The sequence below is a fragment of the Crotalus tigris genome, unplaced genomic scaffold (assembly GCF_016545835.1).
Source record: "Crotalus tigris isolate CLP2741 ecotype Arizona unplaced genomic scaffold, ASM1654583v1 scf7180000017666.379230911805:20528666, whole genome shotgun sequence".
In the NCBI taxonomy this organism is placed as follows: Eukaryota; Metazoa; Chordata; class Lepidosauria; order Squamata; family Viperidae; genus Crotalus; species Crotalus tigris.
The window spans coordinates 16,285,919-16,306,160 of record NW_024096552.1 but is presented as its reverse complement, the minus strand read 5'-3'; the positions used below and the strand labels follow the sequence as shown (position 1 = coordinate 16,306,160).

Sequence of the window (20,242 nt, the reverse complement as noted above, 5' to 3'; positions counted from 1 at the left end):
AGGTGGGCGTGGAATGCTACAAGTACATCAGATGGTTGAAGAAGAAAAAATGGCTTTGGAAGAATATCTGAAGAACAATGATGAAGATGCACTGAAATTAGTATATCAGGAAGGCTTACTAACTACTGGAGAGACCAAACTGGCCTACAAGAAAGACCAAATGAAGAACAGAATAGAGGCATGGGAAGACAAAGCACTACATGGCCAATACATGAAAAAAATAGCTGGGAAAGCAGATAATAATAAAACCTGGCAATGGCTAAGAGCAGGAAAATTGAAGAAAGAGACCGAGGGACTAATTCTGGCTGCACAAGACCAAGCCTTAAGGACAAATGCATACAAAGTCAAAATTGAGAAGACAGCAACAGACAGTAAGTGCCGCCTGTGCAAAGAAGCTGAAGAAACAGTGGACCACCTGGTAAGCTGTTGCAAGAAGATTGCACAAGACTGACTACAAGCAGCGGCATGACAAAGTAGCAACAATGGTGCATTGGAAGATCTGCAAAAAATATCATTTGCCTATAAGCAAAAACTGGTGGGATCATAAAATAGAGAAAGTCATAGAAAATGATAAAATTAAACTGCTCTGGGACTTCAGAATTCAAACAGACAAGCACCTGCAACATAACACCCCAGACTTAACAATTGTCGATAAGAAAGACAAAAAAGTCTGGATAGTGGACGTGGCAGTGCCTGGAGATAGCAGAATAGAAGAGAAAGAACTGGAGAAGATAACAAAATACAAAGACCTACAAACAGAAATAGAAAGACTGTGGCAAAAGCAAGCAAGGGTAGTACCAATAGTCATAGGCTCCTTGGGTGCAATCCCAAAACAACTGGAGCACCACTTGAACACAATTGGCATTGACAAATTCTCTATTAGTCAAGTTGCAAAAGGCGGCCTTACTAGGAACTGCTTCCATCCTGCGACGATATCTGTAATACCATCAAACATCCACATCTGCCTATCCCAGGTCCTGGGTAAGGACTCGATAGGTAGACAAAATGCAAATCCAGTCTGAACATCTGGCTGACTGTGCGATGATCAATAATAATAATAATAATAATAAATAATAATTAATAATAATAATAATAATAATAATAATAATAATCAAGAAACAAACCAACTAATGTACAGCACAGCTGCAGTTATAACTGAATACCTGGGATGCAAAATCAACAAAGAAGAAAAACAAACAAACAGTGCATCAGAAAAATGGAAGGTTAGACTAGAAAATAAGATCAGCAAGTTAAGATCACATGCAAGCAAGCTAGAACAGATGAAAGAAAAGAAGCTGAAGAACAAGAAGACCAAGAATACCTAATCAAGAAATACCACTTAGAAACAAGGAAGATCAAGGAAGCACTGGAAATAATAAAGCAACACAATAACAGCTATAGCCAGGAAAATCAGTAGATATGAAGCTCGAATTGCAAACTATAGGCAGAACCTCCAATTTCAATCCAATCAGAAACGTTTCTACCAATCCATCAATGGAGAAACTGCAAGGAATCAGTCAGTACCTGACAAGGAAGAAACAGTGCAGTTCTGGAAGCAGATATGGGATAACCCAAAGAAATACAACAAGGATGCGGCTTGGTTAAAAGAGGTGGATGCAAATAAAACAGAAGTTGAAATGAAAGAACTAGTAATAACAACAAAAATGGTAGAAAAAAGAGCAAAGAAAATCAAAAATTGGTCAGCACCAGGTGAAGATGAACTGCATGGGTTTTGGTTGAAACATCTAACTGTTATACACCCACTCATTGCCAAGCAATTCAACAATATACTACAAGGAGGAGAAATTGAAAAGTGGCTAACAACTGGGAAAACCTACCTAATAATGAAAAATCCAGCAAAAGGGGCAACACCAGGTAACTACAGGCCAATTACCTGCTTACCAACAACTTTCAAATTACTAACTGGTGTGGTAGCTGATGCAGTACAACAGCATCTAGTTGAAAACAATCTCTTTCCACCTGAGCAGAAAGGAAACCACCCCAATAGCAGAGGAACAAAAGATCAACTCCTAATAGACAAAATGATCTTGGAAAACTGCAAGAGAAGGAAGACCAACCTGAATGTGGCATGGATTGACTACAAAAAGGCATTTGACTCTCTGCCACATGATTGGATAATAAAGTGCCTAGAAATAACAGGAGTCAGTAGAAACATCAGAAAATTTGTGCAAAAGATCGATGGCACAATGGAAGACACAGTTGCAGATCAATGGTGAAAAGCTGGGAGAGGTTAATATCAAGAGAGGAATATTTCAAGGAGATTCATTATCACCATTACTATTTGTTATTGCACTGTTTCCTCTGTCAACAATACTGAATAACTCAGGACATGGCTATCAAACATCAAAAACATCTGCTAGACTATCCCACCTCCTTTACATGGATGATCTGAAGCTGTATGGAAAAACATCATCTGAAATAGAATCGCTGCTCAACACTGTCCGTATATATAGCCAAGATATTGTAATGGAGTTTGGCTTGGACAAATGTGCCACACTTACTATCAAACAAGGAAAAATAGTGAAAACTGAAGGAATCAAGATGCCCCACGAAAATAACATTAAGAGTCTGGATGAGGAAGAGTACTACAAATACTTGGGTATCCTTCAAGCTGACAACATCAAGCACACTGAAGTCAAGAAAAAGATTAGAGGTGAATACATCAAGAGAGTGAAGAAGATCTTAAAATCCAAACTCAATGGAGGAAATACCATAAAGGCAATCAACACCTGGGCAATCCCAGTCATTAGGTACACAGCTGGAATAGTGGACTGGACTCAAGCAGAACTAAAAGCAATGGATAGGCAGACCAGAAAAATAATGACAATGAATCATGCCCTTCATCCACGCAGTGACATTGATAGACTTTATCTACCAAGGCAAATAGGTGGGCGTGGAATGCTACAAGTACATCAGATGGTTGAAGAAGAAAAAATGGCTTTGGAAGAATATCTGAAGAACAATGATGAAGATGCACTGAAATTAGTATATCAGGAAGGTTTACTAACTACTGGAGAGACCAAAGTGGCCTACAAGAAAGACCAAATGAAGAACAGAATAGAGGCATGGGAAGACAAAGCACTACATGGCCAATACATGAAAAAAATAGCTGGGAAAGCAGATAATAATAAAACCTGGCAATGGCTAAGAGCAGGAAAATTGAAGAAAGAGACCGAGGGACTAATTCTGGCTGCACAAGACCAAGCCTTAAGGACAAATGCATACAAAGTCAAAATTGAGAAGACAGCAACAGACAGTAAGTGCCGCCTATGCAAAGAAGCTGAAGAAACAGTGGACCACTTGGTAAGCTGTTGCAAGAAAATTGCACAGACTGATTACAAGCAGCGGCATGACAAAGTAGCAACAATGGTGCATTGGAAGATCTGCAAAAAATATTATTTGCCTGTAAGCAAAAACTGGTGGGATCATAAAATAGAGAAAGTCATAGAAAATGATAAAATTAAACTGCTCTGGGACTTCAGAATTCAAACAGACAAGCACCTGCAACATAACACCCCAGACTTAACAATTGTCGATAAGAAAGACAAAAAAGTCTGGATAGTGGACGTGGCAGTGCCTGGAGATAGCAGAATAGAAGAGAAAGAACTGGAGAAGATAACAAAATACAAAGACCTACAAATAGAAATAGAAAGACTGTGGCAAAAGCAAGCAAGGGTAGTACCAATAGTCATAGGCTCCTTGGGTGCAATCCCAAAACAACTGGAGCACCACTTGAACACCATTGGCATTGACAAATTCGCTATAGTCAATTGCAAAAGGCAGCCTTATTAGGAACTGCTTCCATCCTGCGACGATATCTGTAATACCATCAAACATCCACATCTGCCTATCCCAGGTCCTGGGTAAGGACTCGATAGGTAGACAAAATGCCAAATCCAGTCTGAACATCTGGCTGACTGTGCGATGATCCATATAATAATAATAATAATAATAATAATAATAATAATAATAATAATAATAATAATAATAATAATAATTCTGGCTGCACAAGACCAAGCCTTAAGGACAAATGCATACAAAGTCAAAATTGAGAAGACAGCAACAGACAGTAAGTGCCGCCTATGCAAAGAAGCTGAAGAAACAGTGGACCACTTGGTAAGCTGTTGCAAGAAGATTGCACAGACTGATTACAAGCAGCGGCATGACAAAGTAGCAACAATGGTGCATTGGAAGATCTGCAAAAAATATCATTTGCCTGTAAGCAAAAACTGGTGGGATCATAAAATAGAGAAAGTCATAGAAAATGATAAAATTAAACTGCTCTGGGACTTCAGAATTCAAACAGACAAGCACCTGCAACATAACACCCCAGACTTAACAATTGTCGATAAGAAAGACAAAAAAGTCTGGATAGTGGACGTGGCAGTGCCTGGAGACAGCAGAATAGACGAGAAAGAACTGGAGAAGATAACAAAATACAAAGACCTACAAATAGAAATAGAAAGACTGTGGCAAAAGCAAGCAAGGGTAGTACCAATAGTCATAGGCTCCTTGGGTGCAATCCCAAAACAACTGGAGCACCACTTGAACACCATTGGCATTGACAAATTCGCTATTAGTCAATTGCAAAAGGCGGCCTTATTAGGAACTGCTTCCATCCTGCGACGATATCTGTAATACCATCAAACATCCACATCTGCCTATCCCAGGTCCTGGGTAAGGACTCGATAGGTAGACAAAATGCCAAATCCAGTCTGAACATCTGGCTGACTGTGCGATGATCGATAATAATAATAATATAGAGTTGGAAGGGACCTTGAAGGTCTTCTAATCCAATCCCCTGCTCAAGTAGGAAACCCTATACCATTTCAGACAAATGGTTGTCCAGTCTCTTCTTAAAAACTTCCAGTTTTTAAGCATTCCAGTTTGGAGCATTCACCGTTTCTGGTGGCAGGTTGTTCCACTGGTTAATTGTTCTAACTGTCAGGAAATTTCTCCTTAGTTCTAGGTTGCTTATCTCCTTGATTAGCTTCCATCCATTGCTTCTTGTCCTGCCTTCAGGTAGTTTGGAAAATAGGTTGATGCCCTCTTCTTTGTGGCAGCCCTTGAGATATTGGAACACTGCTATTGTGTCACCCCTAGTCCTTCTCTTCATTAAACTAGACATATCCAATTCTTTGTATGTTTTAGCCTCCAGTACTCTAATCATCTTTGTTGCTCTTCTCTCTACTCTTTCTAGAACAGTGGTTCTCAACCTGTGGGTCGGGACCCCATTTGGAGTCGAATGACCATTTCACGGGGGTCGCCAAACAACGCAGTCCGCCATTTTTTCCCCCTTTTCCTTAGCTGTGCTACTCCCTTTTATTCTATTGGCTTTTGAAAGCCAATAGAATAGACTCTCTTGAATAGAGTCTAATTCTATTGGCTTTCAAAAGCCAATAGGAATTGTCCAGACTGTCTCTGCCCTGCTGAGCCCGCCAAAAGTCCCATTCTGCAAACGGTGCTGCACCAGTTGAGTAGTCCTCGACTTACGACTGGTTGAGTAGTCCTCGACTTACGACCGGTTGGAGGTCGCGGCATTAAAAAGGTTGAGAACCACTGTTCTAGAGTCTCAACATCTTTTTTACATCCTGGTGACCAAACTGGATGCAATATTCCAAGTGTGGCATTACTAAGGCATTGTAAAGTGATATTAACCTTCACGAGATCTTGATTCTATCCCTCTGTTAATGCATCCTAGCATTGTGTTGGCTTTTTTGGCAGCTGCAGCATACTGCTGGCTCCTATTGAAGTGATTATCCACTAGGACTCCGAGATCCTTCTCACAGTTACTACTATTGAGCAAAGTACTACCTATACTATATCTGTGCATTTGGTTTTTCTTGCCTAAATGTAGAACCTTACTTTTTTCACCATTGAATTTTATTTTGTTATATAGTGCCCAATGTTCATGTCTGTCAAGATCCTTCTGTATCTTAAGCCTATCTTCTGTTGGCTATTCCTGCCAGCTTGGTGTTGTCTGCAAATTTGATGAGTTCCCCATTTATCCCCCTCATCCAAATCATTAATGAAGATGTTGAAGAGACTGGGCCCAGAACAGAGCACTGGAGCACTCCACTACAAACTTCCCTCCATGTAGATGCAATTCCATTGAGTACAGCTGGTCAGCCAGCTATGAATCCATCTGGTGGCAATGCTGTCTAACCCACATTTTTCTATCTTATCAAGTAGTTGGTTGTGGTCTACTTTATCAAATGCCTTACTGAAGTCCAAGTAAATTATATCCTCAGCATTCCTCTGGTCCACTAATCTTGTCACCTGGTCAAAGAATGCAATAAGATTTGTCTGGCATGAACTGTTTTTGACAAACCCATGTTGGCTTTTGGGAATGACGTTGTTTGCCTCTAGGTGTTCATTGATTTGTGGTTGATTATTTTTTTCAGAATCTTCCTAGGTATTGAGGTCAGGCTGATAGATCTGTAGTTTCCTGGATGCATTTCCCCCCCTTTTTTGAAGATGGGAACTATATCAGCTCTTTTCCAGTCCTCTGATAGTTCCCCAGTGCTCCAGCATCTTGAAAGATATAGTTCAGTAGTTCTGAGATTATATCTGCTAGTTCCTTCAGAACTTTAGGTGTAATCCATCTGATCCTAGTGATTTGAACTCGTCTAGGCGGGACAGGTGCTCACTTACCATTTTCTTGCCTATCTTAACTTGTGTTTCTAATCTTGTTTTTATGGTACTGTTTTTTTTCCCTTTGTGTAAAGATGGATGCAAAAAACAAGCTAAGTAGTTCTGCTTTATCCCTGTTGCTTCTTATCTTCTTGCCACTTTCTCCTACTAATGGACCAATCATTTCCTTAACTTTTTTCTTGTTTTTTACATGTTGAAATAAGTTTTTTGTGGTTATTATTTTTGATTTTTGTCGCAAAGCCTTAGTTCATTTTAAGCCTTAGCTTTCTTCACTTTATCTTTGCAGACTTGGGCTATTTGCTGATTTTCTGTTTTAGTTATGTGCCCCTCTTTCCACTTTTTATACTTGTCCTTTTTGTGTTTCATTTATCAGTGAGTTCTTTATGCAGCCATGCTGATTTCTTTTGAGAACTGTTATTTTTCTTCTTTGTTGGTATTGTGCTAGACTGGGCTTTTATAATTTCACGTTTCAAAATTTCTCAAGCTTCTTGAGTTGTTTTCCCCTTGAGGATTCTCATCCATGGAATCCTTCCAAAGGTCTCTCTAAGTTTATTTAAATTAGCTCTCTTAAAGTCCAGGACTCTAGTTTGACTATGTTCTATTGCTTGTGCTTGCATAATGTTGAATTCCAATATTACATGATCCTACCACCCTCCAAGGTTCCTGTGGCTTCAGATGTAAAAGTCCCTTGCCTTCCAGAGTTTCACAAGGAGTTGCAATCTTCAAGATTCCCCTCTCCTGGGTGGGTTCCTCGTTGTCCAAAAGTACTCTTGGGTCATTCCTAAGTGCCCCCATCCAAATCCAGGGGGCAGGGCTGCCAAAGACCCAACTCTGGAAACAAATACAGCAGATTGTGAGTAAGAGAAAGAAAACTCTCATCCCTTTCTACAGCAAGCATCTTGGGGAGGAGTCAACCAACAATAATAATGATGATAATTGACAAAGCAACAATGCTGCATTGGAAGATCTACAAAAAATATCACTTGCCTGCAAGCAAGAATTGGTGGGACCACAAAGTAGTGAAAGTGAAAGAAAATGAAGAACCTAAATTCCTCTGGGACTTAAGAATTCAAACTGACAGACATCTGCCACATAATACCCCAGACTTAACAATTGTCAGTACGAAAGACAAAAAAGTCTGAATAGTGGTTGTGGCAGTACTTGGAGACAGCAGAATGGAAGAGAAAGAACTGGAGAAGATCACAAAATACAAAGACCTGCAAATAGAAATAAAACAACTTGGTAGAAGCAAGCAAAAGTAATTCCAGTAGTAATAGGTGCATTGGGTGCAATCCCAAAACAAGTGGAGCACCATTTGAAAATCATTGGCATTGAGAAATTCACCATCAGTCAATTGCAAAAAGCAACTGTGCAGAACAACTTACATCCTGTAATAATATCTGTAATACCCAGATCTGCCTACCCTAAGTCCTTGAAAAGGACTTGATAGGTTTGGTGACATTGTGGTATCACAAAACCCATGTATTGCAGGCTAATTCTGTCAACTGCCAGGAGTTCGATCCTGACCAGTTCAAAGTTGAATCCGCCTTCCATCCTTCTGAAGTTGGTAAAATGAGATGTTGGCGGCAATATGCTGATTCTATACGCCACTTAGAGAGCGTTGCAAAACATTTTGAAGTGGTATATAGGTGTCATGGTCCCATCAGAGTCCAGGACTGAGGAGAAGGAGGAGGAGATGAATCCACGGCTGGCGCAGAGGGATGGTGCAGTTCCTGTGGCTCAGGAGGAATGACCTGAGAATGAGGATGAGGAAGTCCCAGGTCCATCAGGCCTCGGAATAATAAGCAAGGAGGAAGGGGGGGCTTAGGCTTATCAAGGAAGAGGGGAGGAGATAGAAAGGGCAGGCAGTGGACCAGAGAACTGGTGGAGTTCTGGAGATGAACAAATGCCTCCCTCACCAGATCCCCATGTGAGAAGAATGGAGAGAAGGCAGAATCAGCACAGGCTGCTCTGATACTTGGGAGGAGGGCACCCCACCCCTCCTCACAAGTTTCACCTGGAGAGTAACATTTAAGGAGACACTGTGAGGAGGATTTTTTGCCAGGAACAAGTGTTTGGTTTTGGATTACACTGCCTTGACTTTGCCTGCTTTTGCCCTGCTTTAAGAACTGCTTTTGCCCTGTGTCAGGACTGTTGCTGTGAGGACTGTTCTTAGCTTGCCCTAACCCTGAAGATTCGCCCTTCAGACCTGCCTTGCCTTGGACACCATCTTGTTTTGAGAAGTGCTCTTTGCCTTGTCTTAGACCTTTGCCTTGGTCTGAGGACTGCCCCTGCCTTATGCCTAGACTTGTGCCTTGGGGGCTTGCTGGGTAATTTATGGGCTGTTGTTTGGGGAACTGAAGGTGGAGTCTGACTGGAGGATCATTTGTTTAAACTTCCCAAGAGAAATAAAACCTCTCTGGAGGCTTGTCTAGTCTGGCCCACTTGGGTCATAACAATAAGTCTAAGTGCTATTGCTAATGTCAGGTTTTCATACAGTATCAGCAGTAGGGAGAGAGAAATTTACATCGTATGTTGCTATGCATAAAATTAGTATAGAATTATTATAAGAAATTAGTTTTGTAAGAAACGGAAAAAAACATTATAACTTCGTACCTTCTGTAGCATAAGTTCAAGCCTAAACACTGAATATTAAGACACTGCATTAGCCAAGTGCATAAAAACCCAACTTCAGATCAGGATTTGTAAGCATTGTGCACACAGGTATATATCTCACATGTTTTTATTCTGTGAGTGAGAAACATTCAAAAACATATCAGCTGTTGTTTCTGCATTCCACTTTTTACTTTTTTAAAGTATTTTTTGTTCAGATCAACTGATCTACGTTTTGATTCAGTCATGATAAAGCTGATATGACAAGGAGGCCTTGTTCAACCAACATCCTGAAGCACTGCCCTGGAACTGAACTTTATATCATGTTTTCCATTAACTATCCTCCTTGTATCCATGTGGAATTATCCATTGGCTTAGCACAAAGTCTTTAGTCTCTCATACCCATCTAACAGTCAGTGGGCAAAAAGCAATATGTGTGGAGAAGTAACTTTGCTCTTTGCAATGCTAGTTTCTGCCAAATTATCCACAATGATCTTCTGTTGGATTTTCAGCCACTGGGCATTTTTGAAAGGGTTGGAGGGAAATGTTTACACAGAGCTGTTTTTTTTTCTCTTCCTTTTCATTTTGATTACTGCTGTGCAGAGGCTAATTTCAGACTGCTGGGCCTTTGAGAGTTGTGAAAAGCATAGAATGAAAAGAACAACAGCTGGATGTGTAATCTGGAAATCACAAATAGTAACTTGTTTGTCATTTCTAGATCTATTGTGGATGTCTTTTTGCTTGCTCTTTATGATATCTGGACGAGGTAGTAAAATGGATTTCGAATATAGTTTAGTTTAACGAAGAGAAGTTTAACGAAGAGAAGGACAAGGGGGGACATGATAGCAGTATTCCAATATCTCAGGGGCTGCCATAAAGAAGAGGGAACTAAGCTATTTTCCAAAGCACCTGAAGGCAGGACAAGAAGCAACGGGTGGAAACTAATCAAGGAGAGAAGCAACCTAGAACTAAGGAGAAACTTCCTGACAGTGAGAACAATTAATCAGTGGAATAGCTTGCCTCCAGAAGCAGTAAATGCTCCAACACTGGAAGTTTTTAAGAAGAGACTGGACAGCCACTTGTCCGAAATGGTGTAGGGTTTCCTACCCGAGCAGGGGGTTGGACTAGATGACCTCCAAGGTCCCTTCCAACTTTACTAATATGAACATATAGAGCTTTGCTTAGTGGCTAATTTTACTTATCCAGTTAATTTTCTGAAGAACATTTGGGGAAGACTGCCAGTACATAGCAACAGATGGTAAATGCCTAAACCAATCTCATTGGATCTCTGACTAAAATATTTACAACATACTGTAGCCTAATTGTAGATAGTCCCTTGGAGATGAGGTTTAAAATTGACTGACAAACATTAAAATTCTAACTTAACACGATTACCATGTTTAAATAAAGGCCTTTTGTTTAGGTCATTACTAGTCTTACCTCAAGCTGTACTGTGCCTGAGTGTAGGCACACAAAAAAGGAATTCTTGGTGAAGCATTATATTTGAATTCTAATGATTCCATGAACATTTCATAAATGTTGGATGCTTTCTTTTCTCATTTTTTCAAACTTCAGTAAATGCTGAAAATCAAAATTAGGTAAATTCCTCATTACCAGCAAGTGATTTTCTACAACTTCAGTGATCACACAATGATGTAAGTGGCCACTAAGGTCACATTTATTCTGATGTATATATTATCAGAGTACAGAAATAACATTTTCAGCACTGCTCAACCTGTAATTAATCTAAGATTGTTAAAGTTCTGCATTTATCATACCACAATGGAAACAGTTTTCTGCAATCCTTAAGTATTAGTTTTTAAAGAGCATGAAACTCAAGAGTGTCATCCCAAGATGTCATAGATGAAGAATTTCCCTTTTTTAATTTAACAGAACATTAATTTGACCTGTTTTATTTGTCACTTTTGACATCTGTTCCACACCCAGTGTGTTAGACCTCAGGTATGTAGTTCTGAAAAGCTGTATTTTCAGAGATACCTTCTATTTCATTTTAGTGAAACATATTCTTCCTGTTATTTTCCTGCTATTTGATAAGAGTATTTAGAGCAAAATATTATCTACTTCCTGTCTTTTTAAACTTCATGATATAGAGCAGTGTTTCTTAACCTTAGCAAATTTAAAATGTGTGGATTTGAACTCCCAGATTTCCTCACCCAACATGTTCTTAGTTCAATTGAAGAGGCACAATTTCTGTCCAGGACATTAAACCTGCTGGAACATGAAATGGGACTTTCTTTGTGATGATACCTCCTCTGGGGAAGATATCAGTCATTGTGGAACTTCATTTATCAGCTTTTTCCTATTTAGTATTGTAAAGTTGGTATGGCTCCTGTTTTTAGAGGTTATTGATACAGTTTGTATAGCTCTTGTTTTTAAATTTTATTTAACTATCTTCTTTTTTGTGTGCATAGACTAGGGCAACACTGAAATATTGACAGTAAAGTAGGCTAAGAGAACTTTTTGGATGGTGCTTGGATAAGACAAGACTGGTTTTCCTCTATGTGCTTTGAGTTAATTGCTGTTTTACATAGATGTTGCCTGTTGTAATAGCAAAACATATTTTATTGTTATATTTATCTAAATGTCATTTGCTTTCCAGCAGTCTTCCTTTATTTTGATTCTTGATGTAGTCCTTTTTGTTTGAACTAAGGTCTTGTGTAACGACAACAGGTGTTGTGATTTAACCCAGAGTCAATTGACTCTGTGGGACTCTTTGAAGCATTCCTCCAACCATGTCTTTGCTCACATGGATATGATGTGGCTCAATTAATCTGGGACAAGATCTGTGACCTTCACATAGAAGCCATTTTGAATAGCCAGCATTATAATTGCCACATAGTTGGTGGTCTGGACAGATTATTTTTTCTTTGTCTTTTCAGAGCTCTTTCATAGTTTCCTACAGATGCTCCCTTGAGCATGCATTTGTGTCTTCTTTCCATTTATGACATTCCAGAGCTATTTTTAAAATTATTTTTATTGTTTCAGGAAGTTGAAGCTCAAACAGCAGAAGCAATGAAAACATTCCCTGTGCTAGTATTATTGGTTTCTTCACCTTTTTATTTAGATTGCAGATGCCGTGTAGGCCTTGACTTCCCTCCTCAATGGCAAACTCCTACCACAAACAACTATGTCTGCAGATGGTTTCTGTGCCTCTTTCTGCTTCTGTGTTCCATTTCCTTTTGTGGTTTTCATTCCCACAGTAACTGATTCATGGGACTCTTCCTCTCCTGAGAATAGTATATGGCACATGTCATTTTCACAGTTCTGCTGTAAATGTGGGGATGGTCTGTCCAGATGGGATCAAGAGTTTCTAGAATTCTGCTGCTTCTGTGTCTGGGTTGATATTTCAGGGCTGAAAAAGATTGCTAAATGGTAAGTTGTTCCTGGCTCCATGAATATGGTGGGATGAATTGGAAAGTTAAGATTAAAATATAGTAAGTGAATTTCTAAAATTCCATCATGGCAGTACCCATTGGTTAACCTACAGTGCTGGCAAAATGTACATTAGTTTATTTATATTTATATCTTACTTATTTAATCAATGTTCCTGAAATGAGTGTACAAAATGTAACAACTTTGTAAACCATAAAGCTATATTTACAATGTGGCACTTGAAAGGAAAATTAAAGTAGGAATAAGATATCTGCAAAATGCCCAAATCATGTTGCAGTAGCTAGGAAGGCATATCTTAACCACATATTTGTTTAATCCAACTATTTCCATAATGTGGCCTTGATTAATTTTTATGCTGAGTCTTGCAACTTGTCCTGCCCTATGTTACAATAGGTGGTACTTGCCCTGTTCTTCTTGTTTTTTGCAACACGGGCCCATTGAGGGTTGATGCAAATCAATTGTTTCCTTGTACTCTCTCTGTGTACCATAAGCAAGAAAGTAAGGTCAGATGGTGATGAAAAGATACAGACTCTCAATTAACCTTATGATAGTGCTATCCATCAACAATATTAGGCTCCAAATATAGGTGGTGTTGAAGGAAAAGTCTAAAAAAGTCAGGGCAAAAATTCTGTTAGATGGAGAAGAAATGTATAGTGACCAATATTCTGTGCCAATCATTTTCAAATATTGGATGTCGCTTTGAGCTTCCACTCAGGTTTGTACATTCCTCCCAAAATTTTTCACAGCCATGGTTTGCCTCACTACATAACCACTGGCTGCCCATTTTCGAGGGTTGTTTCCTGCCTTAACTCTTAGTTCAGTTCATCCAGGTTTGTAACGTCCAATTGAAGTTAGCCAATATGTAAGCCAGACTATTAAATTTTCTTAAATTGCACATAGTGAGCCCTAGGACTCTCAATCTGAGTCCACCAGTGGAAGATATTCAGGGCTTAGGTTTGGGATCTCTTTCCTGCTACTTCCCTATGCCTTCAGGGCATATGAATTGCAAATCACCTGAGGGGGCCTGGTTCCCTCCCCCTTGGAATTTGCTGGAAGTTGTTCCTACACAATTTTAATGACACAGGGTTAAAGAATCAGGCTGGAGGTAGGTGAAAGAGATAGGCTCAACATGATTCTGAATGGCGTGTGTGTGTGTGTGTGTGTGTGTGTGTGTGTGTGTGTGTGTGTGTGTGCACGCACGCGCGCGCGCACGCACAGCTGCTTCTACAAAACAGGCAATACAACCATCCTGGACAAATTTTCCCTCCCACCAGACAGAAGTCCAAGGTGTTCAGTACTTGCTGTGCCAACTATTTCCAAATGTTATCACTCCATAAATACATTCAACTGCTTAATTACAACACAAATGGGGCAAGAAAGAAAACCTTACAGTGAGTTTCCACCCTCCCCCCATAGTCTTCCTAGTTTTCTTCTGAGGCTTCACGTGGGAACCAATGGCTCCAGGACTCCTTCCTTCTTCTGCAGCTTTCACAGGCATCTGGGAAAATGGTAGGACTTGGGGAGATCTGTTCCACTCAGGTTGCATGGTGGCTTTTTAGTGGATGGCTGGATTCAAAACCCAATTCCATGGCTCAAATGGATGGAGGCAGTATCTGGGTTGTGTGGTCTGCTTCCAAAAGGTTGTTGAGTCATCTATGCAGGGCTGAAAGATATGAGAACAAGCTCTCCTCCCCCCCTTTCTGGGTGGACTTTCCCTGGAGAGGCAGACAAAGGTATGTAGTATAGAGGATAAGAAAAGGAGAAGTAGAATGGGTGGTTGCTTGCAGATAGAGTTTGAAAAAGCATTAATACTGTATTTGTTAAAGAAACAGATAGGCAGACAAAATAAGAAAATCACAGATGAGGACAAAAGAGAGACTGGATTCTAGTAAGAGAACATAAATGAAAGGTCTCATTTCTGAAATGAACGTTTGTAATATGTTAGAGAGGACTTTAGGACTTGTAACTTGAAAAATGCTGGTCATGTTTCAGGAAAAGGGTAGACAGATAAAACCCATTTACAACACATACAGTAAATGCAAGAATGAAACTTTTTCCAGCAGATGAACTTAAAACATTCCCTCTTGCTAACTTTGGGCTGTTCTTAAGAATACAGAGAGAGAAAGGAGAAGAGAAAAAAAAACAACATTTTTCTTCACTCTGTTTGTTGGCCAGAGTGGGGATATTTTACTTTTGATGGTTTAATTTAAGCAGAATTTCTAACAGAATTTTAAAATTATTTTCTCTTTGGATTAGAAACAATTAACAGTCACATTTACCTCACACACAAAGACTTTGGCACACATATACACACAGACAAGAGAACAGAAAAGGAAATAGAACTTTCAGTTCTACGCATCCTAGTCATTCCCACCATAAATCTCAGTTAACTCAAGTTAGGAAAGGCACAAATCTTAAACATACCATGTAGTTGCAGAGAAAGAGAGAGAGAGAGAGAGAGAGAGAGAGAGAGAGAGAGAGAGAGGGAGGGAGAGAGAGAATAACTATTTCTTATTTTCCCTTTAAGTACCTTTATTTAGCCAAATTGGTTTCCCAGCAAAATCCTGAGCAAAGTCCATTTTTAAAATAGTTTCTCTACCTATCTTTTTTTCATACCTGTTTGAACAGGTAGCTGATTCCCGTCGCAGACCTCAAGCAAGCTTTTACTGGGAAGCCTATCTTGACCATTGAACTAGAACACCCCATGATTCCCTTATTTCTTTTTTAATTTTTTTTAAAATAGAATTTTATTGAGTTTTGTAGGGTTGGGGATAGAATAGGGTCAGGATAAGGATTAAGGTTTAAGGTGGGGTTGGAATCAGGATTGGTGTTGTGGGGGTTAGGGTCAACATTGGGGTTATCCCCCAATAGCATTTTCAATCTTTAGCAAACAGACTATTGTCTGGGTACATATGTTCAGTTAACAATAGTTGATATTGTAATAAGTAACTATAATAAGTGTAATAAATGATAATCATAAATAGTATCAGTTAATTAATGCATATCATTTTTATTAATATATATTCAGAATAACATATCACATTAATTTCTCACTAGTTTGTTTTCCTAACCATTGGTAAAAATTATCCCATGTTCTAAAATAAACTGAATCTTCTTTCTCTTTAATCTCTAAGGTCAATCTATCCATTTCTGCACATTCTAAGATTTTCTTAATTAAAACCTCTTCAGTATTAAGTTTTTATTTTTCCAATATTGGCAAATACTATTCTTGCCTCTATCAGTATATGCAATATTAAATATTCATTCTCCTTGTCATAGTTATGTCCTAATATTCCTAACAAAAACAGTTCTGGTTTAAATTTTACCTCTCTTTTAATCATTTTTTCCAACCATGTATGTATCTTACCCCAAAACTTTTTTGTTTTAGGGCATGTCCACTAGATAAAATGTAAACAAAGGCATGTCCACTAGATATGATAATATCTAGTGGACATGCCTTTGTTTACATTTCCGGCAATTATTCAAAATATTTTTAAACATTTTTGCTAATCTTACTAGTGTCATATGCCATCTGTAAAACATTTTATACACATTTTCTTTATATGAGACTGCTTTAATCAATTTGATATTTCTACCCCTTGGTTTTTGCCAGTCTTCCAAATCTATAGAATATCCAAAAAAAGTTGCCTATGCTATCATTGTTTCTTTTACTTGTTCTTCTTCCATCTTTAAATTTAGCAGAAATCTACAGTTTCTTAATCAAGTTTTCATCTGTTTTTAACAATATTTGATCAAATTCTATCTGTTCTTTATAAAATCCCGTTATCTTTACATCTTTTTCATATCTTGTTTGAATTTGTAAATATGGCCATCATGGTAAATCAATACCTAGTCGTTGTAAATCTTGTCTGTCTTTCAGTTTTCCTTCATTGTCCAAAATATCTTTATAAGACACGACTTTGTTATAGTTAATTAAATTTGGGTAAGCAAAAGCTTCCATTGTTGAAAGCCATTCAGGTAGCTTAATATAAATTTTCTCTTTTATTCTTTCCCATTCTAAAAGAAGAATCAATTTGTAGGTCATCCCTTCTAGATACAGTAATCTTTTGTTTCTCAGCATTATCCATTCTTTAAGCCATGGTAAAATAGCTGCTTGATAATATAGTCTCCAGTCCAGGAGTCCAAATCCTCCACTATCTTAAGCTTCTTGTAGCATTTTCACTTTAATTCGTGCTTTTTTTCCTTGCCAAATGAATTTCAATATTACTGCATATAGGTCATCAAAAAAGCCCTTTCCCAGTTTTACAGGAATCGTTTGAAATAAGGATATTTTCAGTAAAATATTCATTTTCACTGTAACTATTCTTCCTAACAGTGACAGTTGAAGATTTTTCCACTTTTCCAAGTCCAAGTCCAGTTTTATTTGTTTTAACAATCTTTCATAGCTGTCTTCTTTTAATGTTGCACATCTTGTTGTTAGATAAATTCCTAAATATTTAACTTTTTTAACTATTTGCAGATTTTTTTTTTGTAAATTGACTTTTCTGTTTATCTGTTAAATTCTTTGTTAATACTTTAGTCTTTTATTTATTTATTTTCAAACCCGCCACTTCTCCAAACTTTTTTATTCTCTCCAACAACTTAGTAGTTGTTTCAAGTGGCTCCTCCAAGAGAACAAATCATCTGCAAAGGCTTGTAATTTATATTTTTGATCTTTTATCTCCAATCTTTTAATTTCTATATCATGTCTAATCTTTCTAGTCAGTACTTGCAAAATTAGTATAAATAAAATGGGGATAATGGACATCCCTGTCTTGTAGCTTTTTTGATATCAAAATTTTCCGTGTAGTCTCCATTTAAGATTATTCTAGCCGTTTGTTTATGGTAGATTGTTTGAATTGCATTTATAAAGTTTTTCCCAAAGTCCATTTCCACCAACTGCTGGAGCACAAATTGCCAGTTCAAACTATCAAACGCTTTTTGCACACCAAGAAATATTAATGCCATCTGTTTCCCTGGATGGTTTTCATAATACTCTAAAACATCCAAAATCATTCTTAAGTTATTTTTTATCTGTCTTTTAGGTAGGAAGCCATTTTGGTTTGTATCTATAAATTCAGTCAATAATTTCTTAATTCTTTCTGCCATTATTGAGGCACATTTAATAGCGATATTGGTCTATAGTTTTTTATTTGTGTAAGGTCAGTATCTTCTTTAGGTATTAAGATAATATTAGTTTCAGTCCACGATTTTGGTATTTTAGTCTCCAACAAGATTTCATTACACAGTTCTTTTAATGTCAGACTTAATACATCTTGTAATAATGCTATATAAAATTTTGTGGGAAGTCCATCTGGACCAGGAGACTTGTCTCTTTTTTTGCCTTTTTATGGCTTCTATAACCTCCATCACTGGTATTTTTCCATTTAGTATATTTTGAATATTCTCCAGGATTTTTGGCAAGTCTGCTTTTTTTTTAGGTACGACTGTATTTTTTCTTTAGGAACTTCTCTGCCATGTAAAGTGTCTCATAGTAGTCTTTAATGATTTTTTTCATTGCATCATTTTGGAACTGTAATTCTCCTTTTGAATCTAGTAACTTATTTATCATTCTTTTTTCTTTTTCTTTCTTCAATCTATATGCTAACCATCTCCCAGCTTATTAGGTTTTCGAAGAAATTCTGTTTAATCCATCTAATCTGTTGAGCCATTATTTCCGTCTCAGACAGGTTTAATTTATGCTTTATTATCTCCATTTATTTCTTAAGGACTTTCTTTTGTGGGTCTTTTTGGAACTCTAGTTCCAATTTTTTAAATTCGTCTCTCAGCTTTAACTGTAATCATTTCTTTATTCTTTTTAGCAGCATAAGTTATAGCCAGCCCTCTGAAGTATGCTTTGGCCATGTCCCATACATTTTGAAGGGATGTTTCTTCTTTCTTGTTCATTTTTTTTTAAAATTCCATTTCTGTTGTTGCTAGTTGTAAGAATTCTTTTTCTTTCAATATAGATTTATTCATCTTAGTTTTTTCTTGGTTCCTTTCCAGAACATTTTTATTGGGTTATGGTCAGCCCAAACATTAGTTTCTATCTCCATCTCTTGTATTATGATTTTCAAGTCGAAAGATGTCCATATCATGTCAATTCCAGACCATGATTTATTATCTATTTGAATAAAATGTACACTAGTTTTTCTGGATTTCTTTCTCTCTCCATATGTCTTGAATACACAATTCTTCTTTCATTTTTAAAAACGCTTTAGGTAGTACATTTTCTCCTTTTCTCCCTTGCTTATGGCTGTTATAATCCAAAATTGCATCTGTTATTAAAGTCTCCCATTATACAAAGATTTTGGTAATTTAAGTCCAATATTTTCTTGTGTAGTTGTTGATAAAATTGCTCTTGCTTATTGTTGAGTCCTCGGTTAATGGTAATGACAGTGCGAAACATTCTGTGGTTTCAGGAACTCTTTATTGTCTTCAGTAGCTCCCGTTACAACTCTGAGCAGAACAAACCTCTCAGCCTCTTTGCAGGCTCAGGACACAACACCCCTTTCCCCCCCCGGCTAAGACTACATGAATAATTACACACGACCTCAACACGAGCGTGGTGTGCCCACCCTTGCTCAATGGTACCATGCTATTGTTCTGGGGATTAATTCCCAGTGTCCCCTTTTCCGGCTTCCACAGAAACACCCTCTTAATGTTTCTGCTTTGCCAGCAGAGTTATAAAATCTTCGAGATATTTGGGAGACCTCTTATCTCTCTGTGATCTTCGTAGGCCCTGATAATTCCCAGATACACCTTGTCCAGAGGAGGCTATAGGTTCACCCCCTTTCTCAGACCCTGGTGGCCCCCGTGGACCATGCCCTGCTGCCTGGCCTGCTTGCTTGCCCACCGGGCTCGTCAGATCAGGACTTTGCTCTCTCTCTAACCTGGTTGACCTGCCTAGTTGCAGATGTTCTGGCCCCTCTAGAAGGCTGCCACTGTTGGGCAACTCTGAAGAGCCTCTCGAGCCCACACTGGACCTAGCATGAGGCTGCCTTCCTCCACTCCCGAGTTCCATAGTAGGACTGTCTGTAATTTCAGTACTGTCCCAAAACTCAGTTGCCCCCTCCGTTGAACCAGAGGGTTCAGGATCTGGATTTGGCCCTTCTATCACTTCCCTGTGGAAGTTCCTTTTCTGGGGATGGTGGCGAAGTTGAGCCAATTGCGTTGATTGTGTGCCAGCTCTCTTGCAATGTTTGAGTTATTAGGATGCTCCTGGTTATTCTCCCTGACTGGAGTGCTGAAAGGTGTAAGTGTGTAATGATTATGCCCCCGGGGTGACTCCCTGGCTGGAGTATGCACTGTAGCCTGTGTGCTAGCTGGTTCCCCTGAATTCCTGTTCAGAACACTCGCGGAATCTTGTGATAGGCCGTCTGTGGCCTCTCTGTTGGAGCCTGGTTGCTGCCAACACCCCTCCCTTTGCCCGTAGGGGTCCCCCTCACCCCCTGGAAAGGAACCAGGAGTCTCTGAATGTAAGTCCAGTCTTGTACGCAGCTGGTCGATATGCCGTCGCAGGATACGACCATCATCCAAG

The 20,242-nt window shown here is 38.6% G+C and overlaps 1 protein-coding gene across 5 annotated transcripts in view; it reads left to right on the top strand.

Annotated features, from left to right (window-relative positions):
• The window catches only part of BMPER (BMP binding endothelial regulator), a 277,236-nt gene that overhangs the window by 199,347 nt on the left and 57,647 nt on the right, over nt 1-20,242 (top strand). The gene's annotated exons all lie outside the window — the stretch shown is intronic.